Below are 25344 nucleotides of genomic sequence, written 5' to 3'. Positions count from 1 at the left end.
GACAAACCCACAGCAAGCATCATTCTCAATGGTGAAAAACTGAAACCATTTCCTCTAAGATCAAGAACGAGACAAGGATGTCCACGCTCACCACTATTATTCAACATAGTTTTGGAAGTCCTAGCCACGGCAATCAGAGAAGAAAAAGATATAAAAAGAATACAAATTGGATAAGAAGAAGTAAAACTGTCACTGTTTGCCGATGACGTGATAATATACATAGAGATTCCTAAAGATGCCACCAGAAAACTACTAGAGCTAATCAATGAATTTGGTAAAGTTGCAGGATACAAAATTAATGCACAGAAATCTCTTGCATTCCTATACACTAATGATGAAAAATTTGAAAGAGAAATTAAGGAAACATTCCCATTTACCATTGCAACAAAAAGAATAAAATACCTAGGAATAAACCTACCTAGGGAGACAAAAGACCTGTAGGCAGAAAACTATGAGACACTGATGAAAGAAATTAAAGATGATACAAACAGATGGAGAGATATACCATGTTCCTGGATTGGAAGAATCAATATTGTGAAAATGACTATATTACCCAAAGCAATCTACAGATTCAATGCAATCCTTATCAAATTACCAATGGCATTTTTTACAGAACTAAGACAAAAAATCTTAAAATTTGTATGGAGACATGAAAGACCCCGAATAGCCAAATCAGTGTTGAGGGGAAAAAATGGAGCTGGAAGAATCAGACTCCCTGACTTCAGAGTATACTACAAAGCTACAGTAATTAAGACAGTATGTTACTGGCACAAAAAAGAGAAATATGGGACAGGATAGAAAGCCCAGAATTAAACCCATGCACCTATGGTCAACTAATCTATGACAGAGGAGTGAAGGATATACAATGGAGAAAAGACAGTCTCTTCAATAAGTGGTGCTGAGAAAACTGGACAGCTACATGTAAAAGAATAAATTAGAACACACTCTAACACCATAATACACAAAAATAAACTCAAAATGGATTAGAGACTTAAATGTAAGCCTGGACACTATAAAGCTCTTAGAGGAAAACATTGGAAGAACACTCTTTGACATAAATCACAGCAAGATCTTTTTTGATCCACCTCCTAGAGTAATGGAAATAGAAACAACAAAAAAATGGGACCTAATGAAACTTAAAAGCTTTTGCAAAGCAAAGGAAACTACAAACAAGACAAAAAGACAACCCTCAGAATGGGAGAAAATATTTGCAAACGAATGAATGGACAAAGGATTAATCTCCAAAATATATAAACAGCTCATGTAGCTCAATATTAAAAAGACAAACAACCCAATCAAAAAGTGAGCAGAAGACTTAAATAGACATTTCTCCAAAGAAGACATACAGATGGCCAAGAAGCACATGAAAACCTGCTCAACATCACTAATTATTAGAGAAATGCAAATCAAAACTACAATGAGGTATCACCTCCCACCAGTTAGAATGGGCATCATCAGAAAATCTACAAACAACAAATGCTGGAGAGGGTGTGGAGAAAAGGGAACCCTCTTGCACTGTTGGTGGGAATGTAAATTGATACAGCCACTCTGGAGAACAGTATGGAGGTTCCTCAAAAAACTAAAAATAGAATTACCATATGACCCAGCAATCCCACTTCTGGGCATATACCCAGAGAAAACCATAATTCAAAAAGACACATGCACTCCAGTGTTCATTGCAGCACTATTTACAATAGCCAGGCCATGGAAGCAACCTAAATGCCCATCAACATATGAATGGATAAAGGAGATGTGGTACATATATACAATGGAATATTACTCAGCTATAAAAAGGAATGAAATTGGGTCATTTGTAGAGACGTGGATGGATCTAGAGACTGTCAGAAACGTATGGACACCAAGGGGGGAAAGTGGGGGGAGGTGGGATGAATTTGGAGATTGGGATTGACATATGTACATTAATATGTATAAAATGGATGACTAATAAGAACCTGCTGTGTAGAAAAATAAATAAAATTAAATTAAAAAAATAAAATAAAATAAAAAATAAAAATAAAAAAGTATTCTCTTTTAGATTGCTTCTTTTTTTAAAATTTATTTATTTATTTATATAATTTTCACTGTGTTTGGTCTTCGTTGCTGTGCGCAGGCTTCTTCTAGCTGTGGCTAGCAGGGGCTACTCTTCATTGCAGTGTGCAGGCTTCTTATTGCAGTGGCTTCTCTTGTTGTGGAGCATGGGCTTCAGTAGTTGTGACATGCTGGCTCAGTAGTTGTGGCCTGTGGGCTCTAGAGCGCAGGCTCAGTAGTTGTGGTGCACCAGCTTAGTTGCTCCACTGCACGTGGGATCTTCCCAGAGCAGGGATGGAACCCGTGTCCCCTGCATTGGTAGGCAGACTCTTAACCACTGCGCCACCAGAGACGTGCTTGACACAGAATTTTAAATAACTACTTTTAATAGATTAAGACCTCTAAAAGAAAAGGTGAACAAAATGGATGATCAGGTGTGTAAATTCAGCAGAGATGAAAACTACAAGAAAGAATCAAATGAAAATGCTAGAATAAATAAAAAGAGCAAGAAAAATGAGGAATGCCTTTGACAGGCATATCAGTAGGTGGGCATAACTGAGGAGTTAATCAATAAACTTGAAAATAAGTCAACAAATTTACTCAAAGCGACACACACACACACAAAACAGTGAACTTTTTAAAAAGAAGAAAAGATCATCTAAGACCTGTGAGATATTATCAAGTCACCTAAAATAGCAATACATATATTTGGAGTCTCAGAAGGAGAAGAAAGAGAGAACAGGGAGAACAAATATTTGAAAAAATAATGGCTGTGAATTTTCTGAAAATTAATGACAGAGACTACACCACAGGTCCCAGGATCTCAGAGGATAAATATCAAAACAAACAAAAAAACAACAAAGAGAAATTGGTGTAGTCCCTCCAAACCAACGAGAAAGAAAAAAATCTTTAAAAAGCCAGAGAAAAAAGGCACATCATATATAACATTATAGCAGATATTACACCAGAAGCTATGCAAGCCAGAAAACAATAAAGTGACTCTTTAAAGGGCTGATAGAAAAAAAAAAAAAAAGAAAAAACTTTCAATGCAAAATTTTATACATAATGAAAATATATTTCAAAAGGAAGAAAAAAATAAAGCTTTTTTCAGATAAATAAAAGCTGAAAGTACTGTCAATACTATTCAGTACTACAAGAAATGTTAAAGGAAATTCTGCAGGCAAAGCAATATGATATGTCAAAAACTTGGATCTATAAAAAGAAAGGGAGAGTGTTGAAAATGGAATAAGTGAAGATACTATAAAATTCATTTTTGATTTTTAACTGTTTTAAAAGAAAACCTCAAAAGCTAAAATAGCTAACAAGATTTTTTGAGTTGATAGCACATGTACAACCAAAATATATGATGATAATAGTACAAGAAATGGGATGGAGGAATTCGGAACATACTGTTTGTAAGGTTCTTCTCCACATCTGTATAAGATGATTTGAATGCACGTTCTAATTAAAGATGTATACTGTAAACCTGAAGGCAATCATTACAATTTTTGAAGATGTAAATAATAGAGAAGATTAAACGGAATCCTGAAAATTACATATTGTATAAACTAAAAGATAGCAGAAAAACAGATAAAATAAACAAAAAAATGGAACTAACAGAAAATAGCAGCAGGATGGTAGATTTTATTCTAACCACTTTAATAATAACATTAATTAAAAACAATCTATACAAGCCAATTACAACACAGATATCAGGTTAGTTGAAAAAGAAAAATTCAACTACATGCTATCTACAAAAATGCACACTAAATATAAAGACATAGGTTCAAAGCAAAAGGATGAAAAAATTCACACTGTGCAAACACTAATCAAAATAAAGTTGTAAAGCAATATTAATAAATGTTTTATAGAAAGGGGGAAAACTATACAAAAGATTAAGCATTTTTACAATAGTAGTATCTTATAGTTTGGTTGATTACATGTGTAGGTAATTCATTAATTACCTGGAAAGTAATAAAGTAGAAAAAAAACACAAAAAACTACTTGAGCAATAATGCGGGACATATATAAAATGCAGTCTAAGAATTTTGAAGTACCTAATTCTGTTTACAATATGTTTTGAAAGACACAGGTGGTTTTGGGGATTCAGGCAGTGAAACCAGGTAACTCAATCTGCTAGTTGATACCCTCTTCTAAATATTTCCTGCAAATCTTTCTCCAAGAAAGAGGAATGAAAAAATTAGAAACAATAACTTTGAAGATAGTATAATGAAAAGGAACCTCCAATTGCTAGAAATACAAGTATCTATTGAAGAACTTCACTCTTGAAATAACTTTAAATATAGCATACTGGTACTTCATTGGTAGCACCGTTTGTATTTCACAAGTTTGGGAGTAGTATGTGATTAAATGAAGTTGATAATCCAAAATGTGAAACATTAGTATTACTTAAATTCCTGAATAGAAGGAAGAAGTGGTGATGCTGAAGTTATTTGCATACTAAAATATTTCAAATATGTTAAATATTTGAAAATAATACAATGTGATAATATAATATATGCTATACTAAAGCTTGGGAAATGAGTGGAGAGTGGAGAATCTTATAAAATATCATCACACAATACTATCTCTGACTGTCAAAACCAGTCATGGCAAAGATAAAACTTGTCTTCCACTTCAGCAAGTGGAATTCCAAGTGAATTTCAAAGTTCAGTCAACAATGTATTATTTCTCCTTCTGGTATATAAGCAGGAACACATGTTAGAACACACACACACGCACACACACGTATCAGAATGTTTTGCTCTTTAAAATTGTGATTCATGGCAGCTAAGTGATTTTATTCCTGAGAGCAATTCAATTTATATTCCATTTGGTGAAATTCATTTTGAAGTGCTGAAACAAAGCCAGTTTCAGTTTGGACTGCTTCTAAGCAAAGGGAAAAAAATCACAGCTACTTGTAAAGCATATAAGATTGAAAAACAATAAACAACACTATTTTGCAAGTTTAAAGAAATATTTTTGCAAACAACCTGTATAATTGGCTCTATTGAAATAACTCCCAAACACAGCACATTTACACTATTTTATTTCGTTTCTAATCCTGCAAATAATAATAAAACAGAAATACTATAAGTTAATGCTCTATTGGAATGCTGCTGATGAAGTACTCAAACAGTGGCAATGTTCCAAAGGTACATGTGAATTAAAGACATATGCTTCCACGGAAAAAGAAATAAAACCTTAAGATTTGCTGTCTCTTGTTGTGACTTAGCACAAGCTTGAAGACATACCATGTAATTTTTTATGGGAAACAGTTGCTTATCATTACCTAGATTTCAATTTGGTATTAAATCCTGTAGAAGAAGGATCCTGTATAAAGAAGGATTACTATAGCAAAGATCTAAACTGGAGACAATCTAATATATACCCTTTTAACCCAGTTTCATTCATGAACATTCAATAGATGAATAGATTTTTGGTCTCCAGTGTTATTGATATTCATTATCATCAAACATTATTGTTCTTAGGAAAAATGAAAGCTGTCAAAGATAACGAACAGCATAAAATTTGATTCTCTGGAGAGCAAGGCCATCAAAGCATTACATTAGTGTTTATTTCTTTTTTTAAGTGTAAAACAAATATGTAATATTAAGATTGAAAAACACTTATCTTTAGCACCGTCGAGAGATATGACAATGAAAGGGTTTTTTTTTTCATAACATACTTTTGGAGATGACCTCCAGGAGGTTATAAGGCCTTAAGAGTTAGACCTCATGTCCCCAAATTCTCCCTTTCATGTCACCAGATTAGAGGCCACAGACTTAGAGATATTGCCCATTTGCCCCAGCAGATGGGATTTTTGAAGTTCAAAAGCTCAACGTTAGGAAAGATTCTGGGGCATTTTGAATTTGGCAGGCTAGAATTACTACTAATAAATTAATCCAATTTCCAGATTTTGTGCTTTTATTTATGCCTCACTTAACTGAAAACACATGAATTCAGGTTACGTCTTCAGTGTTCCCCAAATTATTGCTAAAAATCAACTGACGTTTCCAATACAGATTTTGTTGTTGTTGTTCTTCAAAGCTATACTTGTATTTCTAAAATTGTTTGCTGTTGTTTTAAGGTGTTTTCACTGGTCTTCTCTATATGGAGGCATTATTAAGTACCATTTAAACATATAATGCTCTCATATATGATATGTAGATTAATTATGCTTAAATGATTCTGATAATGCCTTCATATAAAATATATAACGTATATAGGTAAAACACCTCTTAATTCTCTATTAAAATATGCTGAAATTTATTACCAAATACATTTTTATTTGGGTCTAAGATATTTCTAGAGCTCACAAGTGAGCAAATATGTCTATAAACACAAGTAAGGCAAATAAAAATAAAATAAATAAAATAGAATATTTTCCCAGCCAGAGACTCTAAACACCAATATATAGCCCAATAAAATAATTATCTTAAAGTTTAGTATAAGAACAACAAATAAGACTGCTTCAAGGAATTTGGCTCAATGATTTATCAAATAAAATAACTCACATTGAATTTGTTATGCAACAATATTTAAGAAGCAATAGTATATTAAATATGCAACAAAGTCCAAAGATATTATCTACCACTGTGACTTATTAGTTAAAGATAAAATTTTCTTATATCAAATTTAAGATGATTTGTTATTTTTTTGTTTTACTAGGATTCTGATTTATCTAGGTTATTTTAATTTAATTTAAAATAAAGTACACACTTTATAACTAGCATTATACAGACTTGCTGAGACATATGGGAGCATATGACATAATACTGTCTACTAAGCTGCCTAATATCAAATTGAGAAAGTCTTGGGTCCCTGAGTTCTTGGTTAGATGACAGATATGTTTACTCATTCCCCCCCCAACCAAAAAATGAAAAAAAAAAAAAAATATATATATACATATATAACTGAATACTGCATACAGTGACAAACATCCTAAAATGTGAAGCAAATATTAAAATAAAAATTTCAAGCTCTTATGTGAAATTGATCAAAATAAACCTGAAAAAAATAAAATAACCACACAATAATAATATACCATTCAATAACATTATGTTTAAAAATGAAAATACTTTTTGGAATAAAGCTAAGAATCAATTAATTAAATTTAATGCATGTAATTTATGTATATCATTCAGAAATTTCCCTAATTGAAATCAAATGCTTTCCTTCAAATGATCTTTTTATTAAACTAACAGTATAATGATCTCAACTCATTTGCTGACTTAGAAGGCTAATTGGCTAATTGTATTTGATTCAGTTACTATTTAGCAAATTTTCACTCCCACACTGAACTACCTTCATGGGAGAAGTGTACTTTCCCATTCCACTGATATTGGGCTAGACCACGTGCTTTGGCCATAAAGTATGGGCAGAAGTGACAGTGTGCGTGACAATGTGTGTGACAGTTCTGAGCATTGCTTGTTTCCACTCACCCATCTGGGAGCTTCTAACTTCCACCATATGAAGCCTATGACTTGGGGAGCCCCTGCCCCCCACTGAGTGAGTTTCACTCAAGCCAATCAACACACACATGAGTGAAAATACTTATTGCTATATGCCTTGAGATTTTTTTTTAGTTGTTTCTTATGTAACAACAGCTGACCAGTACACTAACCAGAAAGTACAGTAATAATTAAGATATCATTCAAAACAACAACAAAATATATAGTGTTTACAAATTAACTTACAGAAGGATATATGAAAACCCAATCAGAAAGAACTTTTTAATATAAGATCAAAGATGATGCTCTGAATAAATGAACAGCATTACATACTCTTGACTTAAAATTGTAAAGATGTCAATTCATCCCAAATTGAAATGTAAATTCAATATAATCTAAATAAAAATTCCAGTTAATTTTTCAAGAAACAAGATAAAATTATTGAAATGTTTATAACAAAGAATACCATACTGGCAATAAATAAATCAACCTTTTAAAAAGATTAAAGAATAGAAAAATATACTAGTTGAAGAGAACAGAGTTTAGGGATATATCATTGTATATATATAGCAACATAAGATAGAAATGACATCACACATCAAGGCAGGAAGGACATATTGTTTAGTAGAGTTTAGGGGGGTGGAAAGAGCAGATGGAAAGGGCTCCCTGTATGGAGAAAAATAAGATGAGATTCCAGTCTAACACTACATACAGTGTTATATATGTTATATAGTGTTACACTGCACTCTAGACAAAAAAAATATTGAAGTGAGAAACGTAAAAATATAAAGTCAATAGAAGGAAATACAAAAGGCCAACGTGCACAAAAGTGCCATTCAAAATCAACTGTAGGGCTTCCCTGGTGGCGCAGTGGTTGAGAATCTGCCTGCTAATGCAGGGGACACGGGTTTGGGCCCTGGTCTGGGAAGATCCCACATGTCGCAGAGCAACTAGGCCTGTGAGCCACAATTACTGAGCCTGCGCGTCTGGAGCCTGTGCTCCGCAACAAGAGAGGCCGCCATAGTGAATAGGCCCGCGTACCACGATGAAGAGTGGCCCCTGCTGCCGCAATTGGAGAAGGCCCTCGCACAGAAACGAAGCCCCAACACAGCCAAGAATAAAAATTTTTAAAAAAAATCAAAAAAAAAATCAACTGTAATCAGAAACATGTATATTAAAAATAGATCTCATTTTAAAATATTATACAGGAAAAAAATGAGAAAGCTGGATAATTTCAATTATTGAAGACAATGTGGTAATATAAGACTCCAATACATTGCTATTGGAAGGATGGACTGGTACAACCGTACTGGAGAGAATCTGTCATTACTTAGGCAAATAAAGTGTAGACGCAACCTATGATAGAGTCTTTCTGCTCCTATAAACTTAAAGTACCTCTCATACAAGTAGGTAAAGAGAATTTGCCAGGATATCTATCACAGCATTATGTGTAGCAGCTGGAAGTTAGAGGCAACCTGGCAACTAGGAGAAAAAAATAAAATGTCTGGATGAACACACGAGTTTACACAGCAAATAAAAGTAACAGATAGATGTATAGGTTGCAACATGCATGAATATCGAAAACATTGTGCTTAACTGAAAAGAAAATGAGATGTATTTTATAATAACATTTTAAAAAATCAAAATATCTGCACACAAAACACACATATTTTGTAAGAACACACACATTGGGGAAAAAAAGATGTCTGTTAAAACACAATAATATGGTTGTTCTGGTTATCTTTGTTGCATAACCAACCCCTCTAAAACTTAGCAGCTAAAAACAACAACAATCTTTCATCTTGCTCACAAGTCTGTGAGTCAGGATCTCAAAGCATGGCTTAAGTAGGTGACACCTGTGCCTACTTGGTATCCAGAGAGGGCATTAGCATTATTATATTAGTAGCTGAGACCAAGACCTATTCTTTCGCATTTCTGATGCCTTGGCAGAGACACGAGAGAAGTCTTGGCTCAACTGGGATGCTCTCCTGCTAAACTGTACACTCAGAGCCTGTCTACGTGGTTTCTCCAGCAAAGTAATCAGATCACAAGAGCAGTACTTCCTCACTGCTGATTATAGAGGAAGAGAAATGGGAGTACAGAATGGAGATAAAGGGGAATATGAACATTAAATAAAAGAGCGTCTAGAAAAAAAAAAGATGATCATGTGCCATGAGCTGAGGGGTATGTGTCTGATATTAAAAAAAAAAATCGGATTCAGATTTTAAAGGATGGAGAATCCTATAATGCTGTGTTTGGCTTTAGTCTAATCAGTTCTTTAGGCCCATTCTTTTCTGCCTAAATATTATGACCAGTATTTCCTTGGTAATCATAATATATGTTTTAATAGGATAGTATTAGTCAGGATGACAATGTCTCCTTAAATTTTCCAGATTGGAGGAAATATTGCAAAATCTTAATTTACGTTAGATCTGAGTAGTGTTTATATGGGTGTATGTGATATGATTTTAATAATTTCCTATGCATTAGAAATATTTCATGATTTAAAAAATAATATCTATCACTACCAAATTGTCACCTGGGAAAAAATTCAATACCAACATTTTCAATGGGTAAGCAACTTTAAAATTCTGAAGGAAAAATGGTTAATTCAGTTAAAACTGCCTAAATCTAAACAGAGGCACAGCTGCATTTTATAAACAAAAGTAATTTGCACACTTATTTTCTTCAGTTTAACATGGAATGCAAACACATACCATTGTTTTGGATTTTTTTTTTCTTTGAGAAATAACCGTTGTGGTTTTTTTTTGAGGAAGATTATAGTTTAAAGATAACACTCTATAAAACATGATTTTATTGCTGAATCTAGGATTTTGTGTTTAAATGTTAAGAAATTGCAACAAAAGTCTAAAGAAGGCCTTTATTACAATGATAGACAATTTTTAGTCAATCAGCATATATGTATCCAACACCTACTATATTCAAGGCAATTAAAACAGCCTCTGGAATCTGTAACCAACTAACAATATGATGTTAGGGAATTTACTTATCCTCTTCAAGTCTCTACATAATAAGGGTTGGGCTACAATATCCTAAGGTCTTTTCCACAAAAAAAGTTTGTTTCACCTTTAATTAAAAAATCATGGCAGAACTAACAGTAAAATTAAAGGTAGTTCATTAGTCACAAATTAGATCATCATGTAATAAATGTATATTATCCCAGTGGAGGGTGATATTGAAGCAGAAAGTGTAGGGGAGAGAAGGTGAAAATTGACCTAGAATTTGAAAAATGGTGTATTTGAATAGGTACAGAGGAAGAATACTTAAAGTTAAATAAATATCATGAGAAAGGCTAAGGAAACAAGAATGAAGAGTTGCCTGGGGTAGAGTCAATAAACCGACTTTGAGCAGGCAGAAGATGCAACTGGTAGCTGAATCCTACCTTTGGTTTTGTTGGCAAGCACAGTAGTTTTCAAATATTTGCTAGTTGCCCACATGTCTAAAAAAGAGAGAGAGAGAGAGACTTTACCTAGCTCTCAAAGTATCTGAAAAAATTAGGCTTAATTCCCGCATGTCAAAAATCTGCTGGCGCTAAGCAGAGGCTGTCCACTCTTAGATGGAGCATTCACTCTGCACTTGTCCACTATTCCCACCAATTTTTATTACACTCCACAGGTTTTACTTATCTATAAACCCTGAGTGGCCCTATAGAAATTTCAATATGTTAAATCCATAGAATAAGTTAATTTTTAAGAAGTTATAGATATTACAATTGCCAGGCTATACAATTTGAATTTCATCTTATGAGATTTTACTATATACAGTTTTTAACAAAAGGTTTATGCTTTTGAAATATGTTTTTTGAATATTAAAAATAGTTCCAATCATGTCCCTGAAGATGCTAGAATCAAAGAAGTCTACTCAGGAATCAGGAAAAGATAGAATCATGAGCCAAGAAGGAATCTGATTTTAGAAGATCATTGCTTTCTTAGAGGTGGGAGAAAAATTTAACAGAATAGAGTAGGAAAAGGCACATTTGGGATGAGGCTGAATATGAGAGTAGATATAAACACTATCTACTCATGTTTCTAGATTAGAGATTGGATTCGCCACAAACTATTACTCTGATTGAAACTGAGCAGGACCCTGTGGGGTCCTCTCGGGTACAAACCCTTTCCATGTCCCCAATTTCTTTTTTGTAGGAAATAGGCTTCATTGAGCCTCCTTGACCTTCCCTGAGTTCCAATGGGCAGATTCAAACAGCTGCTAATCAGGGAAGAAACGGGAAGTAGAAACAAGGGAGGAGCAGTCAAGAAACCATAGTGCAGAAAAGAGGGAGGGTCCTGGTTCCCCCTCCAGGAATATACTTAATAGAGAATCATTGAGTTCTTTTTTAGGAACCTGCCTGCACCCTGGCTGAGCATGAGTCCTGGATCATCACCTTGTTACCTCACCACCAACCTATCAGAAGAAAGTCACATACCCTGCAACCTTCACCCCAAATTTTGCCTATAAAAACCTCTCCCCACAAACCATTGAGGAGTTCAGGGTTTTTGAGCATGAGCCACCCATTCTCCTTGCTTGGCCCTGCAATAAACCTTTCTCTGCTGCAAACTCCAACATTTAGGTTTGTTTGGCCTCACTGTGCGTTGGACCCACGAACTTGCATTCAGTAACGTTAGTAGGTGGGGTATTTGGAGGGTGACTAGGATTATTAGTGCCCTTATAGAAGAGGTCTGAGAGCGCTCCCTTGTCCCTTCTGCAATGTGAGACTACAACAAGAAATCTAGGACCCAGAAGAGGACCCTCCCTGGACCATGCTGACACCCTAATCTTGGATTTACAGCCTCCAGAACTGTGCGAAATAAATGTTTATTGTTTTTAAGCCACCCAGTCTGTGGTGTTTTGTTAGAGCAGACTGAATGAATTAAGACAACTCTTGGAGCAAGATGGCGGTGACGAAGAGGAAGCGGCGTGGAGGCCCGGCGTTTCAGGCGAAAAAGCTAAAAAGAAACGAAAAAGATGCTAAGCCGAGCGACGTAGCAGAGGAGGCGGAGGAGGAAGAGAGAGATGGGATCCCAGGCCCGGTTTGCAAGGGCAAGTAGAAAAATAAGGAACGGATTCTCATCTTTTCTTCTAGAGCAATAAATTTCAGAACAAGACATTTAATGCAAGACTTGAGAATGTTGATGCCTCATTCTAAAGCAGATACAAAAATGGATCGTAAAGGTAAGTTATTTGTGATTAACGAGGTTTGTGAAATGAAAAACTGCAATAAATGTATCTATTTTGAAGCTAAGAAAAAACAAGATCTCTATATGTGGCTTTCAAATTCACCTCATGGACCATCTGCTAAATTCCTTGTTCAAAATATTCATACCCTAGCTGAGCTAAAGATGACTGGAAACTGTTTGAAAGGTTCTCGGCCCCTCTTGTCTTTTGATCCTGCTTTTGATGAATTACCACATTTTGCTTTGTTAAAAGAACTCTTAATTCAGATCTTTAGTACACCACGGTATCATCCCAAAAGTCAACCATTTGTGGACCATGTGTTTACGTTCACTATTTTGGATAATAGGATATGGTTTCGGAACTTTCAGATCATAGAAGAAGATGCTGCTCTTGTAGAAATAGGACCCCGTTTTGTCTTAAATCTCATAAAGATTTTCCAGGGAAGTTTTGGAGGACCAACTTTGTATGAAAATCCTCACTACCAGTCACCAAACATGTATCGGCGTGTCATAAGATCCATCACAGCTGCAAAATACAGAGAAAAACAGCAAGTGAAAGAGGTGCAGAAGCTGAGAAAGAAACAACCAAAGACTATTCTTCTCCATGATCCCACTGCAGATGTTTTTGTTACACCAGCTGAGGAAAAGCCGATAGAAATACAGCGGGTAAAACCAGAGCCAAGAGTAGATTTGAAAGCAAGAAAGAAAAGGATTTATAAAAGGCAAAGGAAGATGAAACAGAAGATGAACCGTGGGAATGCAAAATGAATCAATGGATAACTAATTTGTTCTCAGTTGCTTTATATTTATTTTATGTTCAATGTGTAAATACTTTTATTATTCGGGACGGCCTTATATCTAACTAGTGTGACATTTAAAAGAGAAAAATTAAGATTTTGTGGCTTTGGTCGGGGGGGGGGTCCTATGTTTTTCTAAATAAAATATCACAAGAACTCAAAAAAAAAAAAAAAAGACAACTCTTAAATTTTCATCTTCCATAGTAAAAATCTAAAGTTAATATATAAAACTAATTTTAAAAATTAACATAAGCATATGACTTAGGAATTTAGAGCAAGCACAGCAAATGCAAAAGGAAACAAGAGTTGAAGATGGTCACCTCCAGGGTTACTTCCAGGGAGTGGTAGAGACGGGAGGGGAAAGGAGTAGTGGAGAACGATGGAACAAAGAATAACTTGTTTATTACTGAAAGCTTTATAGAAATATTGTCATTTAATAGCATTTATATATGTAACTTTAATAAAATATAAAAGTCATAAAATAAAAATTTATCATATAACCACTTACACACATAATTTGGTCAAAAGACCTTATTATCTTCTTGATGCTGTATGAGCACGTATAACCTTAAAAAGTCTCTACTGCTTTCCCAGCACCCTCCACCCCAGAGACCCTCAACTACAGCCAGCTTTCTTTTGTTAAGAAACAAAATTCAACAGAGTAAATGTGAAGATCTAATTGGTTTTATTCAACGATTTATGAATCAGCAGTGTCCCATCTAGCAACTAGAAGGGCACTCCAAGGGATTGTACAAAATGGAAGGTTTTTATAGGAAGAAGGGTGGGGTTAGGGAGCTGAAAAGAAAAGAAAGGATTATTTTTAGGCCAGGACATCTTACTCGGGGGGTGGGGAAAGGACCAGCAGGGGTTTAATCATGCAGATGGTCTCTTCTTCCTCGAGGATGGAGAGGGCCCATGTGACAGATCACCACGTTGGTGCTGACCAGAAAATTCGAAAATGGTTGATTAAGATTACATTTCTGAGGAAGGTGAAAACCTTAATTAAGTTAGGTATTATATCTAGATTTTAACGTGGGCTTTTAGCGCAAGTGACGCCATTGGGGGTCTGTGGTTTTTCTCTTTAACGGGTTAAACATACCATGCCCTTGCATGATTTCATGCCACTACAACATGCTTTTCCTCTCTTATGTCCTACCCTAATATGCCTGCTGGAGAACTAGTCAATCTTGAAGACCCAGCTCAGAGGGTTTCTTCTTTAGGAATTCCTTTTCTCCTCCCTGACAACCTCTAGAAGCACCCTTTTTATGTAACATGTGTGCTTTGAACTCATAGGAGAGGTGGAACTTTTTTCCCTCTACCCTCCTAGGTTCAATAGCTGGGGCCTGAGAACCAAACTGTTAAAAGACAGATTAACAAGAGGGGGAAAAAAAGTTTAATTTTGTGTTTATGCATGGGAGTTTCAAAAAGAAATTAGACAAATGGAGGAGTCCAGATGACTGAGACTAGTACACCACTATAGGCTACACAAAGGAAAAGGGGTTTGGGGCTTCGGGGTGGGAGAGGCAAGTTATGGGGAGGTGAGGGGAGAAAATGGGTGGTAAGTAACTGTTGTCTTGTTATGCAGGTAGGAGCCTCTCGGGTGTTAAATGTTGTCTCCAAGAGAAGCACTCCTCCTGGTACAGAGATAGATTTACAAATGGAAACTTATTTTACTACTAATGTAAATTTCCTTTACAAAAGAGGAAATGTATGCTTTATTTTTAGGCAGTTAGCAGGGAGGTAAAGAGCTTTTCTTGCACCTGTGGTTTTTAATGACCTTTAGCTCAACATAATCCTTATTCCAAAGTGGCATATTTGGGGTGGCCTATTCTGGTCCTCTGCAATCTCTTGATGCCCCCCCGACTCAATAGCTGATTCTCCATAGCCATTGGTCTTTAAAATGAGGGAAATGAGTTGAGATGGGGGATGCTGAATGCAAATTCATCACCCCTACTGGACAAACGATGCTAAAAGCATTTCTACACAGAGATTCAAAGCATCCTTTTCACTGTTAAAAGCAGTGTTTGTTTGTTTTAATAGGTAGAAAAAGAAACCGAGCTTTGTTTGTGGAAACTTAGGAAAATTATTATTATTCCTTGAATATTGCTATGTTAAACCTCTTATTTCCCTACCCACGGGAATTCCCTGGCCATCTAGTGGTTAGGGCTCTGAGATTCCACTGCAGGGGGCACGGGTTCGTCCCTGGTCGGGGAACTAAGATCCCTCAAGCCTACCTGAATTTATTTCATGCTATGGATAACATTTTTTGATTAATCAAAGCCCAATTATCTCACTTACGAATACATTTATCAAGATTACTAAAAGAAAAAAATGTTATTTTAAATTCAGCTATTTTCATTTTTAGCCTGCTGAGTCTAAATGACTTTATGTGCTGATGACAGCTATTTGCTGGTTCAAATTTAAATTTTCTTTGCCTGGGCTATTTAAATTATAATTGGCACTGACAGCCAGTGGTCACAAAGAGACCATCGTTACACAGTGTGCATTCTTAGCAACAGAAAAATAATGGGAAAAAATTACTATAGCAGAAACACCAGGGAACAGACTTAATACGGTCTGATGAACATCTAGAATATGCCTTTAATAAGACAAAAATTATACCTTGTCTCAATAACAATATTCATCAGTCTTGTTACTCCTACTGGTAAGATGACAACTAAAAACTGCAATAATAATAACAATTTCTGAAGTGTCCTTCTTCTTTGTGATGATCTAAATATAATTTATTGATTTTGTTTTTGTTTATATGGTTTTTACCAGTACTCACTAAGCACCTAGACTGCTCTGAATATTTTGCATAAGATAAACTTGCAAATATTGCAATAGAAACTGTCAAGTTTTCTGTTTCCTTTCTCTTTGCCACATACATTTATATTATGCTATTAGTCATTTTAGCGAAATATTCAGTTGTAGTTTGGTATATGCAATCAGCTGTGTAGAATCAAAATTTCTCTATTCATTTTCAAGTGATTCAGATAAATTTAATGGACACAACACATATGTAAAATAAGATTGAGATAAAAAAAAATCCTTTACCTCTTGTGAAAATAAAAGTGAAAAAAAGATGAATTAAACTCTAATTGGTGAATCGTGTTTGGGCCAAAGATATGCCCCTTCATTACAAACTGGCAAACAACTCTACCGGTTCCATATGAAGGGTACCAGAATATGTTACCCCAAAACATGCCTCTTTGGCATATGGATTTTTTGAGCTAAGGGCCATGAAGAAGAGGTGGATGCAGAAAAAGCTCTCAAAACAGTACCTAAGTTTTTCTTTAGTAAAGGAAATTTACATTTGTAAAGGTATCTCTCTCCCTCTCCTATCCTACAAGGAGAAGAACTCTTAATAACTTACTAATGGAGAAGGCACCAAGTTAAATCTGCAAAACAAACCTTACTAAACAACCAGTCTTTACCATACTCTTCCTGGTCGCCCTCCCACAACTTGCTTTCTCCATCCAGAAGTTCCAAACCCCTTTTCCTTTGTTTAGCCTAAGACTGTATTTAAGCACAATGCTAACAAGCCCTTTGGGTTACTCATCTCCATGTGCTCCCATGAGTATGTGTAATGCACGTGTTAATAAAATTCTGCGTGTTTTTCTCTTGTTAATCTGTCTTTCAATAGTCTAATTTACAAGGTCCCAGCCAGAGAACCTAAATTGCGTACATGAAAAACATATTTTTTCCCTCCCCTACACATACTCCTAGTTGTTAAAATACACCTCCCTCCAATGTTTGTCCATGCCTTTACATACCCCAGATGCCAAATCACGTATCATTAGCACTGAGAATTTACTTTTTGTATTTGGATTCAGACTAAAGACATATACTTTAGCAAAATAAACCCTGCAAGCTCCTTATGGTCAGGGAACAGATCTTTATTTGTACTCTAAAATGCCTAGCACAATGCAATAAATACCTGTTAATGACTGTGGTAGCAGCTATCTGAAACATCATTGCAGGATGCATCAGTTAATGAGAATTTGGGGAATTGTTAAAATAGTATTTTTTTAAATAATTATTTTTCCTTAGGACAGTAGTCCTCTCTTATCTGTGGTTTCGCTTTCAGAGGTTTCAGTTACCCTCGGTCAGTTGCAATCTGAAAATATTACGTGAACAGTTTCAGAAATGAACATTTCATACGTTTTAAATAGTGTGCCATCTTAAGTGGTGTGATGAAATCTCTCGTCATCCCATGTCATCCCGCCTGGGATGTGAATCATCCCTCTGTCCAGAGGATCCCACCCATTTTTCACTTAGTAAACATCTCACTTATCAGATCAACTGTCCAGGTATCACAGTGCTTGTGTTCAAGTAACACTTATTTTACTTAATAATGACCACAAGGTGCAAGATGAGTGATGTTGACAATTTACATATGCCAAAGAGAGGCCATGAAGTGCCTCCTTTAAGTGAAAAGGTGAAAGTTCTCTATCCAGTAAGGAAAGGATAAAAATCGTATGTTGAGATTGCTAAGGTCTATGGTAAGAACAAATTTTCTATCTGTGAAATTGTGGAGGGGAAAAAGAAATGTGTGTTAGTTTTGCTGTCGCACCTCAAACTGCAAACGTTACAGTGCAGATAAGTGCTTAGTTAGGATGGAAAAGTTGCCAAATTTGTACAATAAGATATGTTGAGAGAGAGAGAGAGCACATTCACATGACATTTATTACAGTATATTGTTATAATTGTTCTATTTTATTATTGGTTATTGTTGTTAATATCTTGCTGTGCCTCATTTATAAATTAAACTTTATTGTAGGTATGTATGTATAGGAAAAAACATAACATATGTATAGAGTTCAGTACTCTCTGCAGTTTCAGGCATCCCCTGGGGGTTTTGGAACTCGTGTCCTGTGAATAAGCGGGGACTGTTGTACTTATTGAATAAATTCTATACTGAGGTATATGAATGTTTCTAAGATCAATTTCTTGTAGAGGGAGATGATACTACAGATTTTTTAAATACAGGCCTACTTATAAAGCCATTTCAATAGGAGAGTAGAAGGTAGGTATGTCCAAGACTATGGTTAGAAGGCCATTTCAGGAGGTCAGGGCTGAGGAATCAGTCCTGAATTGATTTGTGGTTCCCGGAAATAAAGGAAAGAAGCTTGACAGAAAGGCATACTCACGGATTATCTGCTAACACAGGCAGAAATTAAGCTATATATTGAACATTAAAGGAAAACAGATTCTTCATTTTGGGTAAAATAATGTGAGTTTATCTTACTACGTTTCCTTCTAGTTAACATTTTCAAGGACCTAAAATCTCCTGTAGTTGCACTTGTAAATGTGGTCCTGTGAATTCTGTCTTTACATGAGATTTAAGTGAATATGACTCTACTTTGACATTATAAGTTCACTCCCTCCTAATAATATACTATTACTACATTTTGTTTCAGTGAAAGCAGCATTAGGTTAATGTACAATTATGTGAAATGTGTAAGAGATATGGTTCAGTAACTACAACATTTCCAACTTCCATTCTTTGTCGTAGGCCAAGTGAACAAAATAGCAGTAGCATAGCCTCATGTTTAGATGTATTTTTAGATGCAATCATAAATAAAATAATTTCAATACACTAAGAAATAAAAAACCATAACTATTAGAAGTCTGGGAACACACCCAAAGAGATACTCTCTCTTTAACTTCCCATGTTCATGATTATATAGTCAGAAAATTTTCCAAGGATATATCACACAAAAAAGGTTATTCCATCCATCGTTCTTCTTTTGCAGGCCATTACTTTAAAATAAGCCATCCACTCTGAATTACAGGTTAGGTTTTGTTTCCTTTTTAATGCCATTCTGATCGTTTAATATCCAGAAAAATGAAAAGGATAATAGATGAAACACAGAAAAGATAAAAGACAAATGCTTTACAAATGCTTTCCCATAATCTGTTTTTGACTAAGGACTTAATAGAGTTTATTTAATTAAATTGGACCAGACCCTTTATTTAAAGTAACATATAGAGATTTTTAAGATAGATTTGAATTTGGTAATTTCAATAAATCCTGATTTCCCTCACCAAAAATATTTTCCTCACTCACATTTCTCTGTTGCGTTCACACACAAACCCTAACTGGCTGACTCTTAGTTTGCTTTTCATAATATATTTTTTATCTTATTTCAATGTAAGTACTCTTTTTTCAGAGATGGCAGAGCTTATGTCCTATTTAAAAGAAAATCTCATGTGATCACACTCAAGCATTACGCAGGAGAGTAACGTCTCTTAAGAAATGATATTCTCCCACAGAAGAATAGCCTTAAACCAATTTATGTAATCACTTAAGTCACAAGCATTATACACCCGCTCCCAGCCCCTCTTTCATCTCTTGGTGATTCTATTTAGCAACAGCAAGCTGTTTTCAGGAGGACAAAAGCTCGTTTTAAGGGTTTTATAATTAACAACTGCCTGTGAGACTATCATTCATAAAATGACAAAATTACCCACCCTTGGGAGTATCTACCATTGCCATGAAATTTTACCCTGTCTGTGCAAAAGGAAAAAATATCTGACTCGTTCATTCATTTAATTAAGATTTATTGGGCACTTACTATGTGTCAGGTACTATGCTGATGAGAATGAGAAGAAAATGCACATACTAATATCTGGAGTCCAACAGATCTAAGATTAAATCTTGATTCTGATATTTATTAACTGAGTGTGTTATAAGGAATGTGTCTGATCTTTGTTTCTGGTTCTTGGAAGGTAGCCTCTAAACCCTTGGAATTTCCTGAGTGATAGGAGTGTCTTTGTTATTTACGGTGGGCCCCTAGGACCACATCTGAAAGTTTACACTGACCAGGGCCCCTAGAAAGGAAAGTGGATGCTAATGAGATGTGTCAGGTGTGGAGCTGGCCAGGCCAAAAACAAAAAAAGAGAGAGATGGGGTTTGGAGCTACTGTGATATCAGCCTGACCTCCAGAGTGGCTGGATATTGAGTTCAACCATTTGGACAAAGATTCAATCCATCCTGTCTAGATAATGAAGCCTCAATAAAAACTTCTTGGCTTGGCAATATTGCATGCATGTATTGCCACACATTGATGCCAGGAGGATAGAGCCTCCCTGATGACTCAGAAGCTTCACATTTGGACCCTTCTCAGTCCCAGATTCCACCCTAGGCATCTGTTTCATGTGCATCCTTTGCTTGTCATAAACAGGACTGCGAATATCGTAGGTTCCAGTGATTTCTGTGAGTCCTAGCAAATTATAGAGACTCTCTGTGGTTTTGGGAAACTGCCAAAGTCGCAGTTGGTGTCAGAAGTCTTGGGAAAACTCAGTGGTCTGGAGGACTGTACCCTTAACCTCACGTTTGGCTAATTCCAGGTACTAAGCAAACTTCTTTGGCAACTCTCTTATCTTTTGAAAGTACTAGTCTTCATATCTTTATCATATCATATCTTTACTGGGTTGTTGTGAAGATAAAATAGCTAATTCTACAAAGTATCATATGCCTTGCACATAATAGGTGCTCACTTAGGCTTTAATTATTATTGGATAGGAATTTTTAAAATCCAACCTAACACATTATCTTATGAATGAAAGACTCTTACTAGAAATCTCTCTTATAGCACAAAAGCAAAGGCTGTAGCAATTTCCATGCATCAGATCTTTGACTTATCTTGTCTGTTTTCAGATATGAGAACTTCATCTGTACACATCTCATCACCAGGGTCAATGACTTGAATATCATTAAGAGTCTTAGACCTGTGACTGATGTTTTCATCTTAATTTTTGAGAAATTAAAAAAAAAAAAAGCATGAGAATTACAGGACAGAGCTCCAGTATCAATATTTAAGATTTAACAAAAAGGTAAATTACTCTGGAAAGTAATAGCTGAGAAACTACTGTGGCAGAATAGAAAACTCAGTAGACCAGAGACAGAAGACCTTGCTCTGAGCCTTGATTCAGACAGGATGTCTTTAGTACTGCCAGCTCTGTGACACTGAAAATCACCCTTCCCCGTCTAAAAATACAACTATGATGCCAATTATCAGAGCTGAAGTAAATACTAGCTAAATTGGTGCCTATAACAGAGTATCAGAAGCTCTAATTGTGTTTAAGTTAAAGTACATAATTATTGATTTGGACACAAAAAGATATTCTAATATCAAGGTAAAAATAATTTTGAACAGTGAGAAACCTAATTGCCTGACTCAATAAGAGTAAGAGAATTGGCTAAAATAAAGTTGGCATTGAGACATAAATCCCTACAGTTGTATTGGTGTAATTCAGGGATTAATCCCAGAGTATCAAATTAAAAAAAAAAAAAAAAAAAAAAAGGCCGGTTACAGGCCAAATATGCCCACAAACATGTTCTAATTAGTCTGCAGAGTCTAAAAAATTCCTTTTTAATATTGGCTATATTTGGCCCATATTCCCCTGTGGCAACCATCAATCAGAAATAAATGCAGTCATGTCCCCTTTAGTTTTCCACTGTTTTCACTCAAGCCGAATTTCTTTATTTATATCACCGACCTAGCGCCTATAGGCATGTGAGCCTCTGACTCATTTCATAGAGTTGAATAACTTGTAGAATCAGGGTGTTTGTGAATGGTAAAAACTAGGAGATAGATGTGAACAAGGAAGACAGAGAGCAAAATGGGAGATCAAAGGACCTTTGTTGAGAACAAAATGAGTCATAGGTCAGCGAAAGGCAAAGCAGGCAAGAGAAGGAATTCAAGTGCAAGCACCTAGGAAGCCTTGCAATGCAACGCCGTATTGGCCCAAAGCTCTTGTCATATCTGCAGAAGAGTCCAATAGCCATGAGTTTCGCTTGGCCTTCCAGGAAGTCTCCCAGGAGGACAAAGCTTGGCGGACAGCTGCAGCTGTGATGGGCAGGTCTTGATTACCCTCCATCCCCCAGAGCTGTGAAATGTAACATTTCCGATTTTGCATTTGTGAACACATCTATCTGCAAGCCTCCACCTCAATTCTTACTGAAATATAGAAAGTAATTCCTAAATTATTCTGATGATGGGTGCTTTGACAATCATGAAAAATTTGAGAATCAGAATGGATACATTAGGGACTTCTCTGGTGGTGCAGTGGTTAAGAATCCGCCTGCCAATGCAGGGGACACGGGTTCGAGCCCTGGTCCAGGAAGATCCCACATGCCTCAGAGCAACTAAGCCCGTGCGCCACAACTACTGAGCCTGAGCTCTAGAGCCCGCGAGCCACAACTACTTAGCCCACATGCCACAACTACTACTGAAGCCCGTGCGCCTAGATCCCCTGCTCCGCAACAAGAGAAGCCACTGCAATGAGAAGCCCGCGCACCGCAACGAAGAGTAGCCCCCGCTCGCCACAACTAGAGAAAGCCCGTGCACAGCAACTGCAACGAAGACCCAAAGCAGCCAAAAAATAAATAAATAAATTTATTTAAAAAAAAAAGAATAGGTACATTAATACAATAAAGGAGGCCAAGAAATCATCCTTTTTATGCAGGATACTGAGTGCTACTGAATTCCTGCTCCTACTTTAGGAAATATTCTAGCCCTCCATCACCTTCGGAAATTATAAGCAAGAGCTTACACTATGATAGAGAGAGAAACGAAGACATGTCAGGTGGGAATAATGGTGGCTGAATATATATGATTTTAAACCTGACTGTTAGGGCTGTATTAGGACATGTAGGGAATGGGGTGAGTCACTGCGGTGGTTCTGCTTCCCTCTCACTCACTGCCAGAGAAATGTGGGGAAAGCAGTGTTGAGCTGTGTGTACATAGGCCCAGCTGGCAGATCTGGTTAAAGATCTGTATTTCTGAGGTAGGTGATTCATAACCATAAGGTTATATTATATTGTAAGAAAAAAAGAATAGCAGAGGCCAACATTTGAGTTCCTTCACTCATTTATTCATTAAGTAATTTATCCAAGAAGTATCAGCTGATAAGCTAGTACGAATTTGCTATCCATTATAAGATTTACAAACTTTAAGAAACTTAAAATTCACTAAGAAAGAGAGGACAGGTATGACTAAAAATCTACATAAGCTTTTTTTTTTTTTTTTTTTCACTGTGTTGGGTCTTCGTTGCTGCACACGGGCTTTCTCTAGTTGCAGCTTGTGGGGGCTAGTTTTCATTGAGGTGCACGGGCTTCTCATTGCGGTGGCTTCTCTTGTTGCAGAGCACGGGCTGTAGGTGCGTGGGCTTAGTTGCTCCATGGCATGTGGGATCTTCCCGGACCAGGGCTCAAACCCATGTCCCCTGCATTGGCAGGTGGATTCTTAACCACTGCGCCACCAGGGAAGTCCCTATGTAAGCTTTTTGTAATAAATATCTAAAGAGCATTGCTGGCAATAAGTGTTATAAATTTCCAAATAAAGAAAAAGCTGTAGAATTTTGCAGGTGCATCCTGGAGAAAGTGACACTGGAATAATGAAGCACTAGGGTAGCAAAAGGAAGCAGAGGATGTGATAATGCAAGCCTTTGCTTAAAACTCCTTCAAGATTTCCCATAATGAAGCAAGGGGTCCATAATGAAACTGATGCTTTAATTATTTGATCTAAATCTTAGTGAAGAAGCAAGAATTTGCAATGTAGAGATAGAGAGAATTTTAAGTAGAAAAAATATAAATACATAATGCTTCATCAACTTGTACTAGAATAAGACATTTAGATTTGAAAGACAACTACATAAAAGGGACTCTGAGTTATTTATAATACAGAGAAGAACAAAAGATCAGAAACCGAACTACAAGAAATGGCTGTTGGAACATGGAGATAGAAAATAATCTAGAAAAATTAAATTTAATTTCAAGTGCAGCAGGATCGTTGGAGGAGAAGGAGAGCTGAGAAGTTTTCTGTAACTCATGAGGATTTGGGTGATGGCGGAGAACACATTTCCCATTGAGTGGTGAGGAGGAACGCCAGATTCGCTCTCAGAAGTGAATCGGTTGTGAATGAATGGAATCGGAAGGTATAGGCATACATGTGAGCAGTATTAGTGTTAAGGAAGAAGGAATGGTAAGATTGTATTACTAATTCAGTATTAACTGAACAGTGAAGGTCAAGTTCTGAGAGATGAGGATACAGCTGGTAAACAAGACAGTGAAAGCCCTTCATACAATGGTGCTTAAATTTGGTGAAAGTCCTCCACTTCATGAAAACAGAGAACCTACTCATGTTAAAAGTCAGAGGGAGAGGAATAAAAAGGGAACAGTTAACATCTTGAATAAGGCCTGACCAGTGGGATAGGGTTCCTGAGACAGGCACTGGAAGAAGATCGAAGGAAGAACACTTGAGGGATTAGTCCTGATAAGGACAAGGGTCATTTCTTCTTGTGTCTAAAGCAAAGTTTAGTCCCTTTCTTTGTAATATTTCCCACTATATATTATACCTTATTCTACTTCTTGAGTGTCATAGTACATTTATTTCAACTCTTGTTATTGTGTACAATTATCCTTCAGGAATCATGTACAGGCAGACCTCATTTTTACTGTGCTTTCTTGCACTTCGCATACATTGCATTTTTTACAGATTGAAAGTGTGTGGCAACCCTGTGTCAAGTAAATCTGTTAGCACCATTCTTCCAACAGCATTTGCTCACTTTGTGTCTCCTGTCACATTTTGGTAATTCTTGCATTTCTTCAAATGTTTCACTATTATTGTATTTGTTACGGTGATCTGTGATCAGTGATCTTCAATATTACAATTGCAAAAAGTTTAGGACTCACTGAAGACTCAGATGATAGTTAACAACTTTTAGCAATAAAGTGCTTTTTAATTAAGGCGTATACATTGTTTTCTTAGACATAATGTTATTGCATGCTTAATGGACTACAGTATAGTGTAAACACAACTTTTATACTCATTATGAAACCAGAAAATTCATGTGACTTGCTTT

The 25344-nt window shown here is 36.0% G+C and overlaps 1 pseudogene; it reads left to right on the top strand.

Moving 5' to 3' along the window:
- Positions 1-12391: 12391 nt before the first annotated feature.
- On the top strand, positions 12392-13458 carry LOC137763880 (ribosome biogenesis protein BRX1 homolog pseudogene; annotated as a pseudogene).
- Positions 13459-25344: the final 11886 nt, after the last annotated feature.

This window comes from Eschrichtius robustus, chromosome 4 (genome assembly GCF_028021215.1).
Source record: "Eschrichtius robustus isolate mEscRob2 chromosome 4, mEscRob2.pri, whole genome shotgun sequence".
NCBI lineage: Eukaryota > Metazoa > Chordata > Mammalia > Artiodactyla > Eschrichtiidae > Eschrichtius > Eschrichtius robustus.
Note: the sequence above shows the minus strand (reverse complement) of the source record. Positions and strands in the feature narration are given on the sequence as shown.